Raw genomic sequence first — 21,986 nt, 5'->3', positions numbered from 1 at the left:
CTGTGCCCACAGCTGTCACGGTGGCTAATTTAAGAAAGCTGTGCTGACTGCTGGCCCGTCAAACCAGCAAGTGAGCCCATAACAACCACAACTGGGCCTCTCAACAGTGTGGTAGAAAACCTGCTCAGTGTACCCACAGCAGGCAAAGTAGGCCATTATTCCAGGTGGGCTGAAAGCCAGCCCCACCCTTAGTCTTCTAACAGAAATTGTGACTTAAACACAACAGGAAGGCTCATGCAGCCTACTCAGGAGACAACCTTGAATTGCCTGGTTCTGGTGTCCAGGGGGGATTGTCTTCAGAGCACTGCAGGACTTCTTCTACACAAGGCCACCACTTTAAAGACTAAGCATCATAGCTGACTCATCTGTTACATGGAAAGAGAGAATTTGACAAAATGAGGAGATAGAGGAATATACCCTACACAAAAGAAAAAAAATATCACAGAAAAAGAATTGAAATCACAGAAAAAGCAAATGAAAAAGGATAAACAACATGCTTGATAAAGAATTCAAAGTCATAAAGACACTCACCAGACTTAATAAAAGAGTGGATAAACTCAGTGAGAACTCTGACAAATAAATAGAAAAAAAGATAAATAAATAAAATAAAATAACCAGTCAAAGCTGAAGATTATAGCAACAACAATGAAAATATGATAGAAAAAATCAATAGCAAATTAAAGGATGCTGAAGAACAGATCAGCAATCTGGAAGACAGGATAATAGAAAGAAACCAAACTAAATAGCAAACAAGAAAAAAGAATAATAAAAAATGAGAATAGGTTAAGAGAGCTCTATGACAGCATTTATAAGTCTGCATTATAAAGAACCCCTCCCAAAAATGAGAGAGAGGCAGAAATATAAATGGATAAAGATGTGGTATGTGTGCATGGACACACACATACATACATGCGCACATACATATGAATAATGGAATATTACGTAGCCATATGATAAAAATGAAATCTTGCCATTTACAACAACATTGATGGACCTAGAGGGTATAATACTAAATGAAATAAGTCACAGGAAGACAAATATCATATGGTTTCATGTATATGTTGAATTTAAGAAGTAAAACCTATAAAGAGAAAAAAAACAAACGCGTAAGTACAAAGAACACACTGATGGTTGCTAGAGGGGAGGTGGGTAGGAGGATGGCTGATATAAAGTAAAGGGGATTAAAAGTACATTTATCTGGATGAGCACTGAGAAATGTATGAATTGTTAAATCACAAAATTATGGAACTGAAAATAATATAGCACTGTATGTCAGTTATAATTCAATAAAGACAAACAAGTTGGGAAAAATTGGAGTGTGGAAGAAATAATAACTGGAAACTTCCCTAACCTGGGAAAAGAAACAAGACATCCAGTTCCTGAAATCAAAAAAAGTCCCAAGAAAGTGAACTTGAGGAGGCCCATGCTAAGACACATAAAAAGAAAATTTTAAAAGCAGCAACAAAAGACAGTTATATACAAAGGAAATCCCATGAGGTTATAGTTGATTATTCAGCAAAAACTTTGCAAGCCAGAAGAGAATGGCAGGGTATATATTTAAAGTATAGAAAGATAAACAAAATAAATATGTAAACAAAACAAAACAAAAAACTACAAACAAGAATGCTCCATTCAGTAAGGTTATTTAGAATAGGAGAGATAAAAAGATCCCCACACAAACAAAATTTAAGAGTTCATTATCACTAAACCAGCCTCATAAGAAACATTGAAGAGAATTCTTTAAGTGGCTAAAAGTGACCATAACTTAAGATAAGAAAACAATGAAAGGAGAATATTTCAGTGGTAAAAGCAAACATAGAGTAAAGGTAGTAATTTATTTTATTTTATTTTATTTTTTAAAGATTTTATTTATTTGACAGATCACAAGTAGGCAGAGAGAGAGAGAGAGGAGCAAGCAGGCTCCCCGCTGAGCAGAGAGGCCGATGCAGGGCTTGATCCCAGGACCCTGGGATCATGACCGGAGCTGAAGGCAGAGGCTTTAACCCACTGAGCCACCCAGGTGCCCCTAAAGGTAGTAATTTAAACACTTATAAAGCTAGTATAAGGATTATAGTACAAAAATAGTAAAATCAACTATGTCCATTAAAAAATAGTCAAAGCATACACAAATAAAAAGATGTAAAACATTATATTATGTACATACAACATGGAGGAGAGGAGTAAAATTTTAGCACTTTTAGAATGTGTTTGAACTTAAGGAACCATCAACACAATAGGAACTGCTATACGAATAGGTATTATTTATGAATCCCATTGTAAACCACAAAATAAAAACCTACAATAGATATATGAAAAATAAAGATAAAAGAATCCAAGCATAATACTAAAGAAAGTAATCAAGCTATAAGAGAAAAGAGCAAGAGAAGAAGAATGGAATAGAGAAGATATGCGAAACAGAAAACAACAAAATGTCAATAAAAATATACATATCAGTAATTACTTTAAGTGTAAAATAAAAAAACATATGATGACTGAATGGATTTTAAAAAAAAAACCTACATGCTGCCTACAAGAGACTCACTTCAGACTTAAAGATCACACAGATTAAAAGTGAAAGGATGGGGAAAGATACTACATGCAAAAGAAGTGAAAAAAAAAATAAGGACAGCAATACTACAGAAATCTTTAAAACAAAGACCATAGCAAGAGACAAAGAAGGGCATTACATAATGATAAAAGGATCAATTGAACAAGAGGAAATAACAATTGTAAATATCTATGTACCCAACATTAGAGCATCTAAATACATAAAGCAAATTTTAACAGACACAAACAGAGAAACTGACATTAATAAAATAATAGTGGGGACTTTTAACACCCACTTACATCAATGGGCAGATCACCCAGGCAGAAAATAAACAAGGAAAAGGGGCTTTGATCAACATATTAAGCTTAACATATTAACATATTAAGCTTAACAGATATATATAGAACATTTCATACAAAACAAAACAAAACAAAACAAAACAGAACGCACAGTCTTTTAAAGAGCATATGAAACATTCTCCAGGACAGGTCACATGTTAGGTCAAAAAACAATTCTCAATAAACTTAAGAAGACAGAGATCATGTTGAAGCAATGTTATTTCTGACCACAGTACAAAACTAGAAATAGATTAATAGAAAAAAAATTGGGGAAAGTACAAATATTTTGAGGCTAAACAACATGCTACTAAACAATGGGTCAAAGAGAAATAAAAAGAAAATTAAAAAGATACACAGAGATAAATGAAAATGAAAATATAAAGGTCCAAAATCTTTGGGACCAAGCAAAAGCAGTTTTAGTAGGGAAGCACACAGCAATACAGGCCTACCTCAGAATACAAGAAACATCTTAAATAAACAATTTGACCTTAAACTTAAAGGAAAACAGGAAAAGAGGAACAAATCCCATCTCAAAGGACACTGAGAATGCATTTGAAAGAAAATAATATTCATTCATGATAAAAACTGTCAACAAATTTGGTTTAGAGGGAACATATCTCAACATAATAAAGACTATATATGACAAGCCAACACCTAACATCATATTTGATTGTGAAAAATGCTGAATAGTTTTCCTCTAAGATTAGAAATAAGACAAGATTGGCAACTAGTGCCACTTATATTCAACATGGTATCTGAAGTCCTAGTCAAAGCAAGTAAGGGGAAAAAAAAAAGTAACATATCCAAGTAGGTAAAAGAAGAGGTAAAAATTCTCACTACTTTTTGACTACATTATTCTATATTAGAAAACCCTAAAAATTCCACCAAAAAGTTATTGGAACTGATAAATGAAATTTTCAGGGTTCAAAATCAATATACAAAAATTGGTTGCATTTCACACACTAATAATGAGCTATGAGAAAGAGAAATTAAGTAAATAATCTCATTTATAATTTCATTAAGAAGAATAAAATACCTGGAAAAAAATTAACCAAAGAGGTGAAATACCTGTGCTCTGAAAACTGTAACACACTAGTGAAAGAATTTGAAGATGACAAGAAAAAAAAAAAAATCAACGCTCATAGATTGGAAGAATTTTTATTAAATTTCTCATACTACTCAGAGAAATCTACAGATTTAATAGACTCTCTATCAAAATATCAATGGTATTTTTCAAAGAAATAGAATACAGAGCCCTAAAATTTATATGGAACCACAAATGACCCCAAATACTCAAAGCCTCTTTTTTTTTTTCTCTCTTCCAAAGCAGTCTTGAGAGAAAAAAACAAAAATCTGAAGGAATGACTCTCCTGACTTAAGCTATAATACAAAAGCAAAGCAATCAAAAAAGTATGATATTGGCATAAAAACAGAGATATAGAACAATGGAACAGTATAGAAAGCCAAAAATAAAGCCATATGTAAATGGTTGATTAATTTATGCAAAGGAGCCAAATATATAGCCAGTGGGAGAAATGATAGTCTTTTAATAAATGGTGCTGGGAGAACTGGACAGTCACATGCAAAAGAATGAAGCTTAAACACTATCTTACACTAGACACAAAAATTAACTCAGAAATGGATTAAAGATTTGAATGTAAGACCTTAAGTCATAAAACTCCTAGAATAAAACAGTAAAATAAGACAGTAAGCTCCTTGATATCAGTCTTGGCAGATTTTTGGGATCTGATTCCAAAAGCAAAGAAAACAAAAGCAAATACAAAAAAGTGAGACTACATGATACTAAAGTTTCTGCACAGCACAAGAAAAAGCAAACTACTGAATAGGAAAAAAGAAAAAATTGCAAGTCATGTGTCTGGTAAGGGGTTAACATCCAAAGTGTGTAAAGAGCTCATACAACTCAATAAAAACAACAAAACCAATTCAATCAAAAAAACAAAAACAAAAAACAAAAACAGGCAGAGGATCTAAATAGAGAATATTAAAAAAAAGACATAGAGGTTGCTCCCAACAGACACATGAAAAGATGCTCAACATCACTAAACATCAGGGTAAAGCAAATCAAAACCACAATGAGATCTTTTTCACACTTTTTAAAATGGAAACTATCAAATATATAAGAAATAACAAGTGTTGATGAACATATGGAAAAAGGGACCTGTTGTTGGGAATGTACATTGGTGTAGTCACTGTACAAAACAGCATGTAAGATTTTCAAAAAATTAAGAAGTGGAACTTCTAAATGATTTGGCAATTACACTTCTAGGTATTTATTTGAAGAACATCCAAATTCTAATTGAAAAGTTATATGCACCCCCATATTCATTGCACCATTATTTACAATAGCCAAGATATGGTAACAACCTGAATTTCCACAAGTGGATGAATGGAGATATATATATATATATATATATATATATATATATATATATATACACATATATACACACACACACACACCCTAAATCTTTATTCACCATATCCATATATATATATATATATATATATATATATATATAAAAAAACACACACACAGAGACACAGACACACACACAATGAGATGTTACTCAGCCAAATAAAGAATGGAAACTTGCCAGTGGCAAGGATGGATCATGACAGCATTATGCTAAGTGAAATAAGTCAGACAGAGACAGAAAAATCCTGTATGATTTCTGTAATCTAAAAATGTGTGTAATATAAAAAATAAACAAACAAAACAACACTTGTAGATACAGAGAACAAATTAGTATTTGCCAAAATAGGTGGGGGGTTGTGGGGTGGATGAAATGGGTGAGGGAGTTATACTTTAATTTATAAAATAAATAAGGTATGGGGTATAATACACAACACAGAGTACAGTCAGTAATTTGGCAGTAAAATGGCACACTGTAAAGTTGGTAAGACAATGGGTCTTGAGGGTTTTCATCAGAAGAAAAAAATATGTAACTTTGTGTGGTGACAGATGATGGCTGAACATGAACCAATAATAATTTTACCATGCATGTCAACTTTTAATTGCTGTGTTTTAAACCTGGAATTAATATTATACATCAATTGCACATCAAATTTTAGAAAAATGTGTTTAAAAAAATAATTCTAGAATAGAATAGTTATTATATTTACTCGAATATGTGATTTCTGTTACCAATTCTTTCTTCTGGATGTTCTAGTGTTTTAAGTTCCCTGCTGATATAATTCCCCTTTGGTTTAAAGACTTTCTTTACCAACAATTTTAGAGCTTCTTTGTTGGCTATGAATTGTCTTAGGTTTTCCTCATCTGAGAAGGTTTTTATTTCACCTTCATTTCTGAAGCATATTTTCAGTAGGTATAGAATTTAACACTGACAATTCTTTTTTTTTTTCTTTTTAATACTTTAAATATGCATGTCACAGTTCCTTCTTGGACTTCACGGTTTCCAATGAAATAATTATTTGAATTCTTATCCTCCTAATACTTCTTTCTTTACCACCAATGAAGCTGTCAATGCCATGGAATTGTCTATGATCTGGGGTATGAGGAAACAGGAAAAAGTAAAAGAAAAAAAAATTATAGGGGATTTTATACCCTCACTCTGAACATTATATGTTTCATTTCCTGTTTCTTAAGCCAGAAGTAAGAAGCTTCACTTGCAGGTATCTGTACCATGATACTCAATCCAGATTCCCAGTTTAGCTAAATTAATGTGGGAGATTAGGGAATTAGTAAGGAAAATTAAAAATAAGCTCATGCAGTTTTAGTGGTGCTTGGAATTTTGGTGTTCTTCTCTGGTCCAGCAGTTCCTATTTACTTTTCATTCCCTAGATACTTTCCCTATGCATCATGTCCAGATTTTAACCCACTGAGTCACAAAGGCACCCCTGTCATCATGTCCAGATTTTAATCCTGCATTCCATGCAAGAGTCAGGCAGGGCAGCATATGTGGACACTATATCGCCTGCACAAAATCCTACAGAAATTACTTATGCTTTCATCTAGGAAAAGGGAAATGAGGATTAAGGACCTACAGAAATAATTTAAATAAAATGTAGAAACAAAGGGAAAAATTTTTTTTAATTAATTAATTTATGTATTTGACAGAGAGAGAGAGATCACAAGTAGGCAGAGAGACATGCGGGGGAGGGGGGAAGCAGGCTCCCCACTGAGCAGAGACCCCGATGCAGGGCTTGATCCCAGGACCCTGAGATCATGACCTGAGCTGAAGGCAGAGGCCTAACCCACTGAGCCACCCAGGCGCCCAAAAAAAACTGTCTTATACCCACATTACAGTTCTATTCTACATGTCAGTTAATATATAGAGTATTTCAATATACCAAATATACCTATGTTGTATCTGCTGTGATATGCTGTACTTCTCCCAACTTGTACATAAATATTTTATGTTTGGGGCCAGCCTTTAATTTATCCTAAGCAACATACATTAATTTGGAACTCAATTCCATCATCCAACTTTTCCAACCAAATTTGGGAATAATTTCATCAGTTGTCTTTGGTTTCTACATCCAAAGGCATTCCTAAAAAGTTTGAGATTATGGGGGCACCTGGGTGGCTCAGTGGGTTAGGCCGCTGCCTTCAGCTCAGGTCATGATCTCAGGGTCCTGGGATCGAGTCCCGCATCGGGCTCTCTGCTCAGCGGGGAGCCTGCTTCCTCCTCTCTCTCTCTCTGCCTACCTCTCTGCCTACTTGTGATCTGTCTCTGTCAAATAAATAAATAAATAAAATCTTTAAAAAAAAAGTTTGAGATTATGAAGATATGATGGATAAATACATTGGGATATGTGCATATGTCTGAGGCAATTCATAAGAATATTAGGTCTGTCCAAGAGGTGCCTGGGTATCTCAGTTTGTTAAGTGTCCTACTCCTGATTTTAGTTCATAAGATCAAGCCCCACATTGGTCTTCGTGCTGGGCATGGAGTCTGCTTAAGATCCTCTTTCTCCCTCCCCTTTTGCCCCTCCTCTTCTCCACTAGCTTTCTTTCTCTCCCTCTGTCTAATTAAAAAAAAAAATAAAAATAAAAAAGAATATTAGATCTGTTCAAAAATGTTTCTGAGTCAAATAATTTAAAAGGGATATGTCACCCAAACCCTGTGACAGTTTTCCTATATTGACTAACACTCAAATCTCATCTTCTACATTAGAGTCATTATAGTGCATCTCATGCAATAGTTTCATTTTCTGTGAGAATCACAATAACTGAGAAATATTTGCAGTCTCTACACAATGAGGCCATAAACAATTTGGAACAACTGCCCTGTAATATTGGTGAATGTTAAATTTTACTTTATAATAGTTCTAGGACATTTTTAAAAGAAGGATTATAATAATCTGAATGGCTGAACAAAACCACCCATTTCACAATATTTTCACAGCTAGAAACCGAAGTATACAATTTTATGATTTGCAATGCAATGAAAAACATGTTATCATCAGCCTAAATTGCAATTTTTATACAGAAAATGAAAGCCCAGGACTTAAAATGTATCAGTGAGTAAATGAGAATTCTGTGTACTTTTAATGAAATTTCAGAGTCAATCAATGAAGGGATAAGCAAGATGTGCTACCTTTGCCAAGCTGTCATTTTATGTAACTACCTTGTGGGAAAGCCACTATTAATGGTTGAGAGTCCTTAATGCCTTAGGACTCTCTTCATTTCCTAAGACATGATAATCAGCTATGCCAGGCTGTGTGGGCTCTGTCTCTGCCAACTCATGAATATATTTCTCAAAAAGTTTCATAAATAGAAGGAAGATAAGCTGCTTCTGTCTTCACAGCCTTCTGTCAAGAATTAGAAGCTCTCTTATTTGGATAGAAAAAAATAAATGGAAGCCAAATTGAAAATGTCAGTCCTTAGCAGGAAAATACATTTAGGTCATATTCGACTCTAAATGATCTTAACATTGCAAGAAAAAAAGCAACATTGTAATTTCTAATCCAAAACATTTGAACATCTAAAACATATGTTAGTGAGGCATAGTCTTCTGAGCTATCTAAATTCTGTGAGAAAGTATCATATTATTCTTCTGCTTCACTAAAATGATGTTATACGTAACCTGACTGGGTTTTTTTGTTGTTCTCTATGGCTTTCTCTTCCACTTTTTTCAGCTGGATTTCTTTCTTCTAGACTTCTTTTAATTTGATATTTAGGGGGAGAATAAGTTAATTTTCAACATGAAGAGACAGAAATATATGTTTGCTATTTTTAATTTATGCTGCTATTACCCGATCATCACTATGCTAGAATCATAATATAGAATGCAAAAATTGTCTGAATCTATTTTTTTCATTGTGGCCATTTCCTTTGTTAGTGCATCACTTGGTTATATTATTTCCTTTGACCAATGAGACATTAGCAAATATGAAATGCTGAGACTTGTTTTCTGGTTATTTTAGGAAATGTAGTAGAGTTCAAGACACATCTCCTAGCTCCTTCAGAGTCTGTCTCAGTGATTTATGGTGCTGGAGGTGAAGCCTTTCTGGTATTCACTACTCACTCTAGAACTCCACGAGGGACTGGAATGGAATAAGGTTTCACTGGAGCAGTTTCACAGTTTGACTTCTCTCTTTCCAACTCTGATTCTTCTGGTTTCTTTTTATAGGTGTTGATCACAAACAAATAACTTGCACCTCACAGTTCATCTCCTGGCCTGATATCAGAAAACTCAGTCTGAGACAGAGAACTCTATTACCATGGAAAAAGCTTGGATTAGTCTGCTGGAAGAGAAGATAGTATATGGAGAATATATGAATTATATCAACGGAGGCCTCACTGAATCAACCAGCCTGAGCCAACTGGTTAACCAATTAAAGACATGAATGAGCCCAGGTAAGAAGAAGAGAAGAGTCACCCAGCTGAGCCCAACCCAAACTGTTAACCTGTGGTTTGTGATAAGATTAATATTTGTTTAAAAACAAAACAAACAAACAAAAAACTCCACTTTGTTTTGTGCTAGGTTTATTATAGAGTTAGCAACAACAACAACAAAAAGATACATAATTAAAGGGCTGCTGACAAAATCTTACACCATACATCACTGATGTGTTGATTTAAGTATAAATTGAACTAGCAAAAGGACCAAGGGCTTGAACTAAAAAAGAGTATGAGTTGAACTTTGAAGAGGACACGGGGCCTCAACTGTCTCCAAGCAGAAAACACATTGGCAGAGCTATTTAGTAGCAAATATGGACCATTTGTTAGGGAATATAAAGGAAGAATATAAAGAGAATATAAAGGAGAAAAGAGCTAATAAACCTGAGAGCAGAGCCAAGAGACTCAAAAGAATGTTGAATGGGGGAGGATTCCTATAGAAAATTGAGGGCAAAAAATGACATAGGACTCACTTCCAGGGAACACAAGGTAGGCATAAGGAAGATACATCATTTGTTATAAGAAAAGGTAGCCTTTGCAAAATGTGCCAAGCTGCATTTCAGAATGCTAAGAAGAAGGAACTCTTATGGGAATATAAATGTCTATAGCAGGTAATCCCTTGTCTCAGCATTGGATGTTGGGTGAGTCAGATGCAGAAAACATCTTTTAAGTTCATCAGTCCCTGTATTAAAAAATTTCCTTAATACATAGATCATGAAATCCTGGGCTTTGAGGCTGATACAATGGTTTTATTCAATTTGTGGAGGTTCTAGAGTAGCATTAAGGATTTTTTTTTAATGTTTCCAACAACCCTTTTATTTTATTTTTTTATTTTTAAAAAAACATATAATGTATTTTTAGCCCCAGGGGTACAGGCCTGTGAATCATCAGGTTTATACACTTCACAGCACTCACCATAGTACATACCTTCCCCAATGTCCATAACCCCACCACCCTCTCCCGACCCCCCTCCCCACAGCAACCCTCAGTTTGTTTTGTGACATTAGGAGTCTCTGATGGTTTGTTTCCCTCCTGATCCCATCTTACTTCATTTATTCTTTTCCTACCCCCCAAACCCCCCACATTGCTTCTCCACTTCCTCCTATCAGGGATATCATATGATAGGATTTTTTGGGGGGAAAGATTATGAGTAGTTTATGGCCAGAGGTAAAACTGTTTAGTAGTTTGTAAAAATGGCTACAAAAGTTTCCTCTCCCTTGTTTCGTGCCCTCCCATAATAAGTTCCCATAATGACTTTAAGATTGGCCCGTTTCTGGCTTTACCAAAAGGATAATAAGCAAATGTAACAGAAGCATAGGCTTAAAAATGATTGTGTTTTAGGGAAGGTTCACTAGTTGATCCTGGGAAACACAGCACCATACAAACAATGTAACCTGCTGGCTGGTCAATGAGAGACATTATGGAACAAATATGAGTCTAAACAGCTGAGGTCTCCCTAGAACAACAGGTGTCTTCTTCATCAGTTGGCTGGTACACAGAAAGTTAACTAAATCAAATATAAAGTGTACTCTAAATTAATAATTTTAAGAGCATTAAGCCATAATATAACACAGTGAACTTTTAAATTCAAAATGCTACACAATTGTCAAGCTGTTGTGTGCATTAATATTTTAGATTTAATTCCTTCCATTTCATCAAAGTTTAATTTTGCCTGAGAATACAAGCATATTATTATGAGAAATATTATAACACATTGATAGCTTAATTCATGAAAATAAACAAAATTCAAGTAACATTTATTTATTTCAATTAATTATATCATGATTGCTTATCAGCTCTTGGACATATGGGTCAACTGTTTTTGATAATTTGATACTTTAAAAATATAAATTACTAAAACAAGTTTTACATAACCTGTATTTCTCATTTTGAAGTACTGTATTCAATATTTAAGAATTTCTTCATTCTTTAGGGAAAAAAAATCACCAAACCATCCTATCTGTTGAAAATAAAGAACTTGAGGCGAGGGTTTAAACTATTGCTCAGTTATATAATCTCTTAATGTGCCAACAACAGCTGGGCAATCACGTTTCCATCATAACTATCTACAGTGAGCAGCTTGCCCACAGCCAAGTCAATAATTATAGAATCAAATGGTTCATCAACTTTCTTCTAAGGTTTAATTTGGCACACAGTGCTTTGAAAAGTAAAACCATTATAAATATTATTATGAATCTTGAATTTAATATCCTTCTAGTGTTTCTGACCTAGTTAGGTGGAATAAATTGAAATCCTTTTCATTAATATGTTAACAGAATCATTTTAAAATTGAATTTTGATAGTAATCCCCTTGAAATTGCTTATAAAGAACTATGCTATATTGCTGAGTTTCTTATGCTAATTTTAAACAGATGATACTTGTCTTGTGACCTTAAAATATCAATGCAAGGTTCTGTGTCAATTTCTTGGCAACAAAATAAGTTTTAATCTGATTACTCTTGATTGGAAGATTCGTTAATTCTCTTGTTTAATTTGTGAAGTTAAGTTTTAGTAGAATGTTTCATAGATAACCTACAATTATAGGAGGTAAAAGTGACCTTATTTTATAAATATTGCTGAGGTGGTGTCATACCTAACTAAATATGTGGTTTATAAATATTGGTGGGTTAAAAAATTTCAGATGTCTGAAGAATCGTGTTGGTGACACTGTACATGTTAAGTAAACATGTGTTAAGTAAACGCTAGATGCCCCAGGATTTCTGAACCATCATTCTAAAGGAATTCCTTGATGATGATATCATGTAAATGAGTGTATTAGATACTATAAAAGAAATATTGGTCCTTTTCAATATAACAGAGCTGAATGAAGTATTTTGAAACATTTTCTCTATCGCCCTCTAGAAAGGTAATTCTTAGTCCTCAAAGCAGTAAGAATTATGTTACCATAAATATAAAAATAGTCTCAGAAATACTTGTTCAAAATGTAAGTTTCTATTCTACTTCTCCTTTTCTCTTGAATCAGAATTTCATGAACTAAGGATAAGAAAATGGATTTTTAGCAAGTCTAGAAACTGACTGAATAAGTGGTTCTCAAAGTGGTTCTGTAAAATAAAGCATTTACTAACAATATATTTTTGTGTTGATATGCTGTTGCTTATTAAATCTCCTCCTTTAACAGGCATGCAAGTACCTCTTAATCTTATTCATTTTACTACTCAAAACAATCATATGAAGTAGATATACTTATACCTATGTTACAGGTGTAGAAACTGCTATAAAAAAACTAAATTAACCCAAATCATACAGATATCAAGGAATAAAGCTGGGAAGTAACCCTGGTATGTCTGACTTCAATGTTAATGATAAGATTTATCTAAATGCCCTCATATTTTACTTTGATTCTTCAAGTCTTAAGAGGGCTAAAATAATCAAACTCAGTAAATTAAGGCTACATAAATATTGCTGTTTTGTGTAGATATTTAGAAATAGACTGCATGATAAACAGACATTCAAGACAGAAGGAATTACTAGGAGAAACTTATTGATACATAAGTGATATCTGAATCTAAACAGGTGCATTTCTTTAAAGTCGTTTTAAATTATTATCCCATTTTCATATTCCAAAGTTAAAGAAAACCATGCATAAAATACCATATATAAACACACACACATATATATACACACACATGAATACATATATATACACACGTGCATATGTATATATATGTGTATATATAGTGTGTATTATATATATACACACGTATGTCTATATACATATTTACATATAAGTATATATATACTTATATATATTATATATACATGTATATATGTATATATACTTATATGTGTGTGTGTGTGTATATATATATATATATATAATTAAAAAGCTAGAAGGTGGGTGGAATAAGTAAATAAGTGCTGATAGACTGAAGTAGGTTAAGATCCTTATATGAATAGAATATTTATGAAATACTCTTTACATTATCGAAGGTTGTACTTTCCACAATTTTTTTCCCCCTTGGGATATCTTTGTCTGGTTTTGTCATTGGCATAATATTGGTCTTGTAGACTTAGTTTAAGTGTTTCCTCTTACTTTTTGGAAGGGTTGTGAAAAGTGAGTGTTAATTCTTCATTAAACATTTATAAAATTCAAAGTGAAGGTCTCTGGTCCTAGGCTATTCTGCTTTTGGAGATTTCCTTTTTTAGTACTAATTCGATCTCTTTTGTTGTTATAAGTCTATTCATATTTTCAGTTTCTTCTTGAGTAAGTTTTGGTAGTCTTAGTAGGCATTTGTTCATTTCACTAAAGTTCTGTAATTTCATATTATTCATGGTCTTCCCTTGTAATCATCTCTATATTTCTGTAAGATCTGTAATGATGTTCTCTCAATTTTGATTTTAGTAATCTCCTTCTTTCCTAATTTTTCACCTGTATGTTCAGCAAAAGGTTTGCTACTGTGAAGATCTTTTCAGGAAATGAGTTTTGGTTTCATTGATTTTTCTCTCTTATTATTCTACCCTTTACTTCCTTTATTTCTGTTCTGATCTTTATTATTTCCTTTCCTCTGCTTGCTTTGATTTTAGTTTGTTTTTGTTTTCTTACTTTCTTATTTGATATTTTCCCTTTTAAAATATAGACTTTTAAAAGTAACTGTTTAAAGTTGTGCTCCATAAATTGTGGTATGTTGTCTTTATTTTCATTTACTTCTGTTATTGAAATTCTCTTGTGAATTCTTCTTTGATTCATTGGTTATTAGGAGATTTTATATCTTCCTATTTTTAAATTTCTCTTTAATTTTAATTTCCCAAATTTCTGTTATTATTTACTGATTTCATTGTATTATGTTGAAGAACATACATTGATTTAAACACTTTTAAAATAATTACATTTGTTTTATAGTCTAGCATGTAAATAACATGTGCACTTGAGAAGAATGTGCATTTTGTTATCATGGGTGGAGTCTTCTATACTTGACTGCCCAACTGGTTCATAGTATCATTCAAATTTTGGTAGTTGCTCCAGTCATGGAAAATGAGGCACTGAATTCTTCAATTCTTATTATTATATTGTCTATTTTTCCACTCTATTAATTCTTGCTTCATGCATTTGTTGTTAGTTGCGTATATGTTTATAATTTTATATCTTCCTGATATGTTAACATTTCATAATTTTATAAAATGTCCTCTTTATCTCCATTTATAATTTTTCTTACTAAAGTTTGGTTTGTCTGATATTAGTATATCCAATCCAGCTCTCTTTTGATTACTGTTTATTTTTTATTTTTTATAAAAATATATTTTTATCCCCAGGGGTACAGGTCTGTGAAAGTTTACACACTTCACAGCACTCACCATAGCACATACCCTCCCCAATGTCCATAATCCCACCCTCCTCTCCCAACCCTCTTCCCAGCAGCAACCCTCAGTGTGTTTTGTGACATTAAGAGTCACTTATGGTTTGTCTCCCTCCCAATCCCATCTTGTTTCATTTATTCTTCTCCTACCCCCTTAATCCCGCCATGCTGCATCTCCACTTCCTCATATCAGGGAGATCATATGATAGTTGTCTTTCTCTGATTGACTTATTTCGCTAAGCATGACACCTTCTAGTTCCATCCACATAGTCACAAATAGCAAGATTTCATTTCTTTTGATGGCTGCATAGTATTCCATTGTGTATATATACCACATCTTCTTTATCCATTCATCTGTGGATGGACATCTAGATTCTGTCCATAGTTTGGTTATTGTAGACATTGCTGCTATGAACATTCAGGTGCACATGCCCCTTCAGATCACTACGTTTGTATCTTTAGGGTAAATACCCAGTAGTGCAATTGCTGGGTCATAGGGTAGTTCTATTTTCAACATTTTGAGGAACCTCCATGCTGTTTTCCAGAGTGGTTGCACCAGCTTTCATTCCTACTAACTGTGTAGGAGGGCTCCTCTTTCACTGTATCCTTGCCAGCATCTGTCGTTTCCTGACTTGTTAATTTTAGCTATTCTGACTGGTGTGAGGTGATATCTCATTATGGTTTTGATTTGTATTTCCCTGATGCCGAGTGATGTGGAGCACTTTTTCATGTGTCTGTTGGCCATCTGGATGTCTTCTTTGCAGAAATGTCTATTCATGTCTTCTGCCCATTTCTTGATTGGGTTATTTGTTCTTTGGGTGTTGAGTTTGCTAAGTTCTTTATAGATTTTGGACACTAGCCCTTTATCTGATATGTAATTTGCAAATATCTTCTCCAATTCTGTCAGTTGTCTTTTGGTTTTGTTAACTGTTTCCTTTGCTGTGCAAAAGCTTTTGATCGTGATGAAATCCCAATAGTTCATTTTTGCCTTACTTCCCTTGACTTTGGCGATGTTCCTAGAAAGATGTTGCTGCGGCTGAGGTCAAAGAGGTTTTGCCTGTGTTCTCCTCAAGGATTTTGATGGATTCCTTTCTCACATTGAGGTCCTTCATCCATTTTGAGTCTATTATCATGTGTGGTGTAATGAAATGGTTCAATTTCATTTTTCTGCATGTGTCTATGCTACCTAAAGTAATATACACATTTAATGCAATTCCTATCAAAATACCATCCATTTTTTTCAAAGAAATGGAACAAATAATTTTAAAATTTATATGGAACCATAAAAGACCTCGAATAGCCAAAGGAATATTGAAAAAGAAAGCCAAAGTTGGTGGCATCACAATTCTGGACTTCAAGCTCTATTACAAAGCTGTCATCAACAAGACAACATGGTACTGGCACAAAAACAGACACATAGATCAATGGAACAGAATAGAGAGCCCAGAAATAGACCCTCAATTCTATGGTCAACTAATCTTTGACAAAGCAGGAAAGAATGACCAATGGAAAAAAGACATCCTCTTCAATAAATGGTGTTGGAAAAATTGGACAGCCACATGCAGAAAAATTGATTACTGTTTAAATGTATATCTTTCTGTTCCATTCTAATAGAATCAATATATTTTCTTTCTATTTGTTTTATGTTTACTTCAACCAATTTGTGCTTTTGAATCGAAAGTGTGTCTCTCAGCACACAACGAATCACAATGTTTTATAAATATATATCAATCTCCCCTTTTTGAATGGAACTTCTAATCCATTTTAATTGAGTGTAATTATTGATATAGTAGATGTTATGTCTCTTATTTTGCAATTTGTTTTCTATTTGTCTTACTATCTTGGATCTTCTTTTTACACTACTGCTTTCTTTTGTGTTAAATAGATATTTTTAGTGTACCTTTTTGTTGTTGTTGTTATTGAATAAATATGTACCAGATTTGGGTGCCTTGGTGGCTCAGTGGGTTAAGCCTCTGCCTTTGGCTCAGGTCATGATCGAGGGTCCAGGACCATGCCCCACATCTGCATCCAGCTCTCTGCTCAGCAGGGAGCCTGCTTCCCTCTCTCTCCCTGCCTGCCTTTCTGCCTACTTGTGATCTCTCTCTGTCAAATAAATAAATAAAGTCTTTAAAAATTTTTTTAATACAAATAAATAAATAAATATGTACCAGATTGTTGCATACCTTCAGTTAATTTACAGAGTTTTTAAAAAACCCTGATATTAGACTTTTTAAATTTTTTGCCTTTCTCTGCTCGGCAGGAGGCCTGCTTCTCTTCCTCTCTCTCTGCCTGCCTCTTTGCCTCCTTGTGATCTCTGTCTGTCAAATAAATAAATAAAATCTTTAATTTTTTTTTTTTTGCCCAGTTTTCTCATTCCTTTTATGGAAGTTAGAATATTTGGAGGGTTTGTTATTTTTTCTGATGTCATCTCTATGTACCCTTTTTAACTGACATGTGAGAACTATCTTAATGACTATTAATTTAAAAAAGCATAAAAGTGAATCCACACAAGTGATTAATTAACTATTATAATTTTTAAGGGCAAAGTTTCTGTCACATTAGCTATCAAATTCATATTTTAAAATATTCTTAATAATAAAATGGGTTTATAAAAGTCCCAAATGAAAATCATCTGGCTTTAAGAATTGCTCTAATTACAAACATTAGTATTCCTCTATTACACACCCTTTTTTCATATTGATTTCAAAGTAAATTTCTGTTCACTAAATAAAATATCAAATTACCCAGACAGAATATTATAATTTCTTGTCCCAAAATGTATCTAAGAAACTTGGAGGAATGTTTTTAATTTTTTAAATGTTTAATTTTATATAAGATTGGCTTAAGTGAAAAATGAGTGACCTATATATTTCTTCAGTTTATCATCTTATTGCAGTAGTATGACTAAAATAAGTTTGTAAAGTCATCTAATCTGTATTTCTATTATCTCATTAACAGATGGTAACTCAAAATTTATTTCAATACTTGTAAGTATTAATAAAAAACAATTCCTGAGACAGCCTGGGAAGCTCTAATTATTATCTTTTATTCTCAGCTAAATGAATTCTAATTATTTGAAATTTATATTTTAGCTCCCGCCTGGATTCTGGAATAAAACAAAACAAATCTGTTACTAACATACTGAGGGTCTTTTTCTTTTTCTTTTCTAATGATTATAAATTGAGTAAGTTTGGAAAAATCTTACTTTGGGAAAGGGACATTAATATGACGTAGTGGATAACTCCTTTTGGACAAATTGATTTGCTGTTGTTTCTACATCTGAATGTGTAGTTGAAATATACTTGTTATATATCTTTGTCCTATGAAGTACTGGGCGGGGGGAGTTGGATTGGAAAGAGGCACATGTAGAAAAGTACAAGTACTTTTGGGTACACACAACTTTAAGATTCCTTTGAGTTAAATGTCTCTGGGGTTGACTTTGAGATTTGGAGACTCTGGAAAAAGGTGTCCCTTGGGATGTTGTACTCATCACCTCTCTGACATAGCTATCAGGAAAAACACTTTTGAAGAGCAGATTACTACTGGACTTTTACTGAAATTTTAATGTCTCATTCATAGAAACCATGCAATTTACATATCCGATGTTCCCATTTTGGGTGAGTCAACTCAGATTTGGTGACTACAATAAATTGGAAGTCCTCCACACCCCTCTTATCAAATGAAGATAGTATGTTTAAGAGTTGACATGTACCCCATAGCATCTAGGTTTAGATGAAAACACTGAATGAATATTTATTTTTTTTTAAGATTTTATTTGTTTGTTTGACAGAGAGAGATCTCAAGTAGGCAGAGAAGCAGGCAGAGAGAGAGAGAGAGAGAGAGAGAGGAGGAAACAAGCTCCCTGCCAAGCAGAGAGCCCAATGTAGGACTCGATCCCAGGATCCCGAGATCATGACCTGAGCTGAAGGCAGAGGCTTAACCCACTGAGCCACCTGAATCGATATTTCTGAAATAAATTTATTCCCACTCTGCTGCTTGAAGCAACAGTAATTATTCATTGAAACCTTTGATTCACAGAGGTTTCCCAAATAGCTGGGCCTTGTTGGTTTACTGATGATCCAGCTAATCTGGAAACTAATGGTGTCTATTGGGCCACTGTGGCTGATCAGCTTAAGAAGAAGTAATCCAGAAATGAAAGTACACACAGTTGTTAAAGTATATAAGCAGAAATAAAGGCTGTTCTCATGACTCTGACCAATATTCCCCTTGATAAACTGTTATATTTTTATTGACTCTTGGATGGTTTTCAATGATCTAGCTGTTTGGACTGCTATTTGGAAATCTATAGACTGGCAGATTAAAGATAAATCTATCTGGACTGTGGATTGTGGACACAAACTATGGTTGTTGACTGAACTGTTTGGGTCATGAATATAAATGCCCAGAATAAGGGCAATTCTCGGATGAGAGAACTAGATTGCCACTATTGCTGCTTAGATTCATTATCATACCAGATGAAACAACACATCCACCAGTAAAAATACAAGGCACAATGTATTGCAGAATGATGAAGAGGCTAGCACTGCATGCCAGATTTGTTATTTCTGTCAAAATCTGACTCATTTGTCTAGGTGAAGGAGACCATATTAGGTGTCAAAAATCTGACTCATTTGTCTAGGTGAAGCAGACCATATCCTCTTGTCCTCTGGCTCCCAGCAGTTTGACTATCAGGTATTTGGTGCTTCCTCACTGTTGTCAACACAGTTCTAATTATGCTGTTGCTGTTCTATCACAAACAACTGACTGCTAATGGGTGTTATATGTTTGGCTTTCCAGATCATTCATAGTCTGACAATGGTATAATGTTAATTGTAAAAATCACTCAAAAATGAACTCATAATCAGTGTGTTCAATATATTTTTCATGCTATCTACCACCCAGTCATCTAATATTTTTGACCATTGGAACAGCTCAAAAATTAACTCAAAACATTAGTGACATACCTCGTCTTGATCTATACTCCTCAGCAAGGGAATTTGGTTAGTCACTGGGTATAATTGTCCCCCCAAAAGAATTTTCTTGTCTTTGCCACTTCTTAAGGAATGATCAGGATTAAAGTAGTAAAGAGTTATACAAACCTTTTTAGAAAATTCTAGATTCTTCCCTGGATACTCCTTGGTATTTGTTTTTCACCTTTCTCCTTCTAAATAGCTATCTTCCTTAACAGAGGTGTAGGGGATTCAAACAATCTCACTCACCTGCTTGGATTATTTTTGGGTGTTGTCGTGTCTCTGGAAAAAAAAAAAAAAGAAAATGACCACTTGGTTGAGTACACCCTGAATATTACACCTACGCTGGTTCAGGTGAGCTAAAGTAGGGGATATATAGTTCTCCATAATTTTATGATAATATTTTTGTTCCTCTTAAACCTGAATCTTTTTTCTACCAGTCTTGGTGTAAGTAGAGAAAAGTGAAAAAATGGAAGAATTATAGTTATTGAAATGGGACACTCTGGGATTTATGGCAGTGGATGGAGATAACCCAAGTAGTAGGTGGGGGAACAAACTTAAGGCTTGAGAAGATAGAAGGGGGAAATGAACATTAATGATCTCTTCCACTTCTATACCTGGAGCCATGTTCAAGAAGAAAATTCCTGGTGAGCTCTCCAAAAGTATTGAAAATACCTCAAATTTAACTGACTCTCAAAGTTTGCCATTATCCTCCAAATGACTCCTTGCAAAAATAAAACTGCTCAATTATTTTAACTATTTGGTGACCTTAAGATCTACTAACTAGTCATGAGGCAAGAAGGAAGTGCTGTCAATCTATGCCCTCAGTTGATATAGATCTTATTGGGGTCCCCACCAATTGCAGGCAACATTTTATTTCCAGGATTATTAATAACCCTGAAGGTATCATATCTTTTATATGAAAACAAAGCTTTAGTGGACTTATCTTGTAGAAAAATCATGACTTACATTTTAAGAGCTGTTACAAAATACCATAGAGTTTAATGAGATATCACCAGTAGATGAATAAGATGGTATGTGTAGTACCTTCATGATTATAGAAATGTCTCCAAACTCAGGCTACTCTTAGTTAACTGAGGAGTTTTCCAGAAGAATAACATTATATGGATAGTAATTCCTAAGTTGATAACCATACACTTAAAAGAACTGGTGTAAAACTTCTTCTGATTTTAGATGATCAATGATACCACTTCAGCCTGTAAGTCATTCATGTGAGCCTTAATTCAATGGCCCTGGTTGTTATTAATGATGGAATTGTCCTAAACGTCCTCCTTAAAATCCAAGATAAAGTCTGTATAATGTCTAATATATTTTGCTTCCCCATGTGTTAATTAATGCCTTAGTCCAAGTGAAAAAGCTAACTGAAATTATAGAGAAAGATGCTTGGATTTCTAAGGTACACACCAATAGTTTATGAGATTTATTAAGCTGGTTGGGTCTGGGAGCTTGGTGTTATAGCTGGGTTTAATTATACAAATGGTCTTATGTTTCTTGGAGTCTTAATGATATTTATATTAATTAAATATTGTGTGACACAAAATCAACAAATTTTGTCCATCCTTGGTTGATCAGATTTACCAAAGAGGTTAACCAAGTTGTGTACTGATGGAAACATTCACTAGAAGCCAAAAAAGATGTAGAAACTAGTGGTGAACACTGTTGAGAGACAATTCTCCAAGGTATCTCATATTTCTGGATATCTTGCCATAAGATATATTAGTTGTCCTTTTCTTACAAATACCTTTAGAAGAGGGACAGCGGATGGATCATTGGATGAGCACCCCACTCTTGGTTTTGGCTCAGGTCATGATCTCAGGGTTATGAGATCAAGCCTTGAATCAGGCTCCATGCCCAGTACAGAGTCTGCTGGAGATTCTTTACCTTCATCCCCTGCCCCTCCCCTCACTT

The 21,986-nt window shown here is 33.9% G+C and overlaps 1 long non-coding RNA gene across 1 annotated transcript in view; it reads right to left on the bottom strand.

Annotated features, from left to right (window-relative positions):
- Positions 1–21,986, bottom strand: part of LOC101692780 — a 63,899-nt gene that overhangs the window by 29,722 nt on the left and 12,191 nt on the right. Inside the window, exon 2 of the long non-coding RNA XR_006608828.1 lies at positions 20,307–20,339. This is a non-coding gene — a long non-coding RNA (uncharacterized LOC101692780). The remainder of the gene's footprint in view (positions 1–20,306; positions 20,340–21,986) is intronic.

The sequence above is a fragment of the Mustela putorius genome, unplaced genomic scaffold (assembly GCF_011764305.1).
Source record: "Mustela putorius furo isolate JIRA1106 unplaced genomic scaffold, ASM1176430v1.1 tig00001215_pilon_pilon_pilon, whole genome shotgun sequence".
NCBI lineage: Eukaryota > Metazoa > Chordata > Mammalia > Carnivora > Mustelidae > Mustela > Mustela putorius.
This window is presented reverse-complemented; position numbering and strand designations above follow the sequence as displayed.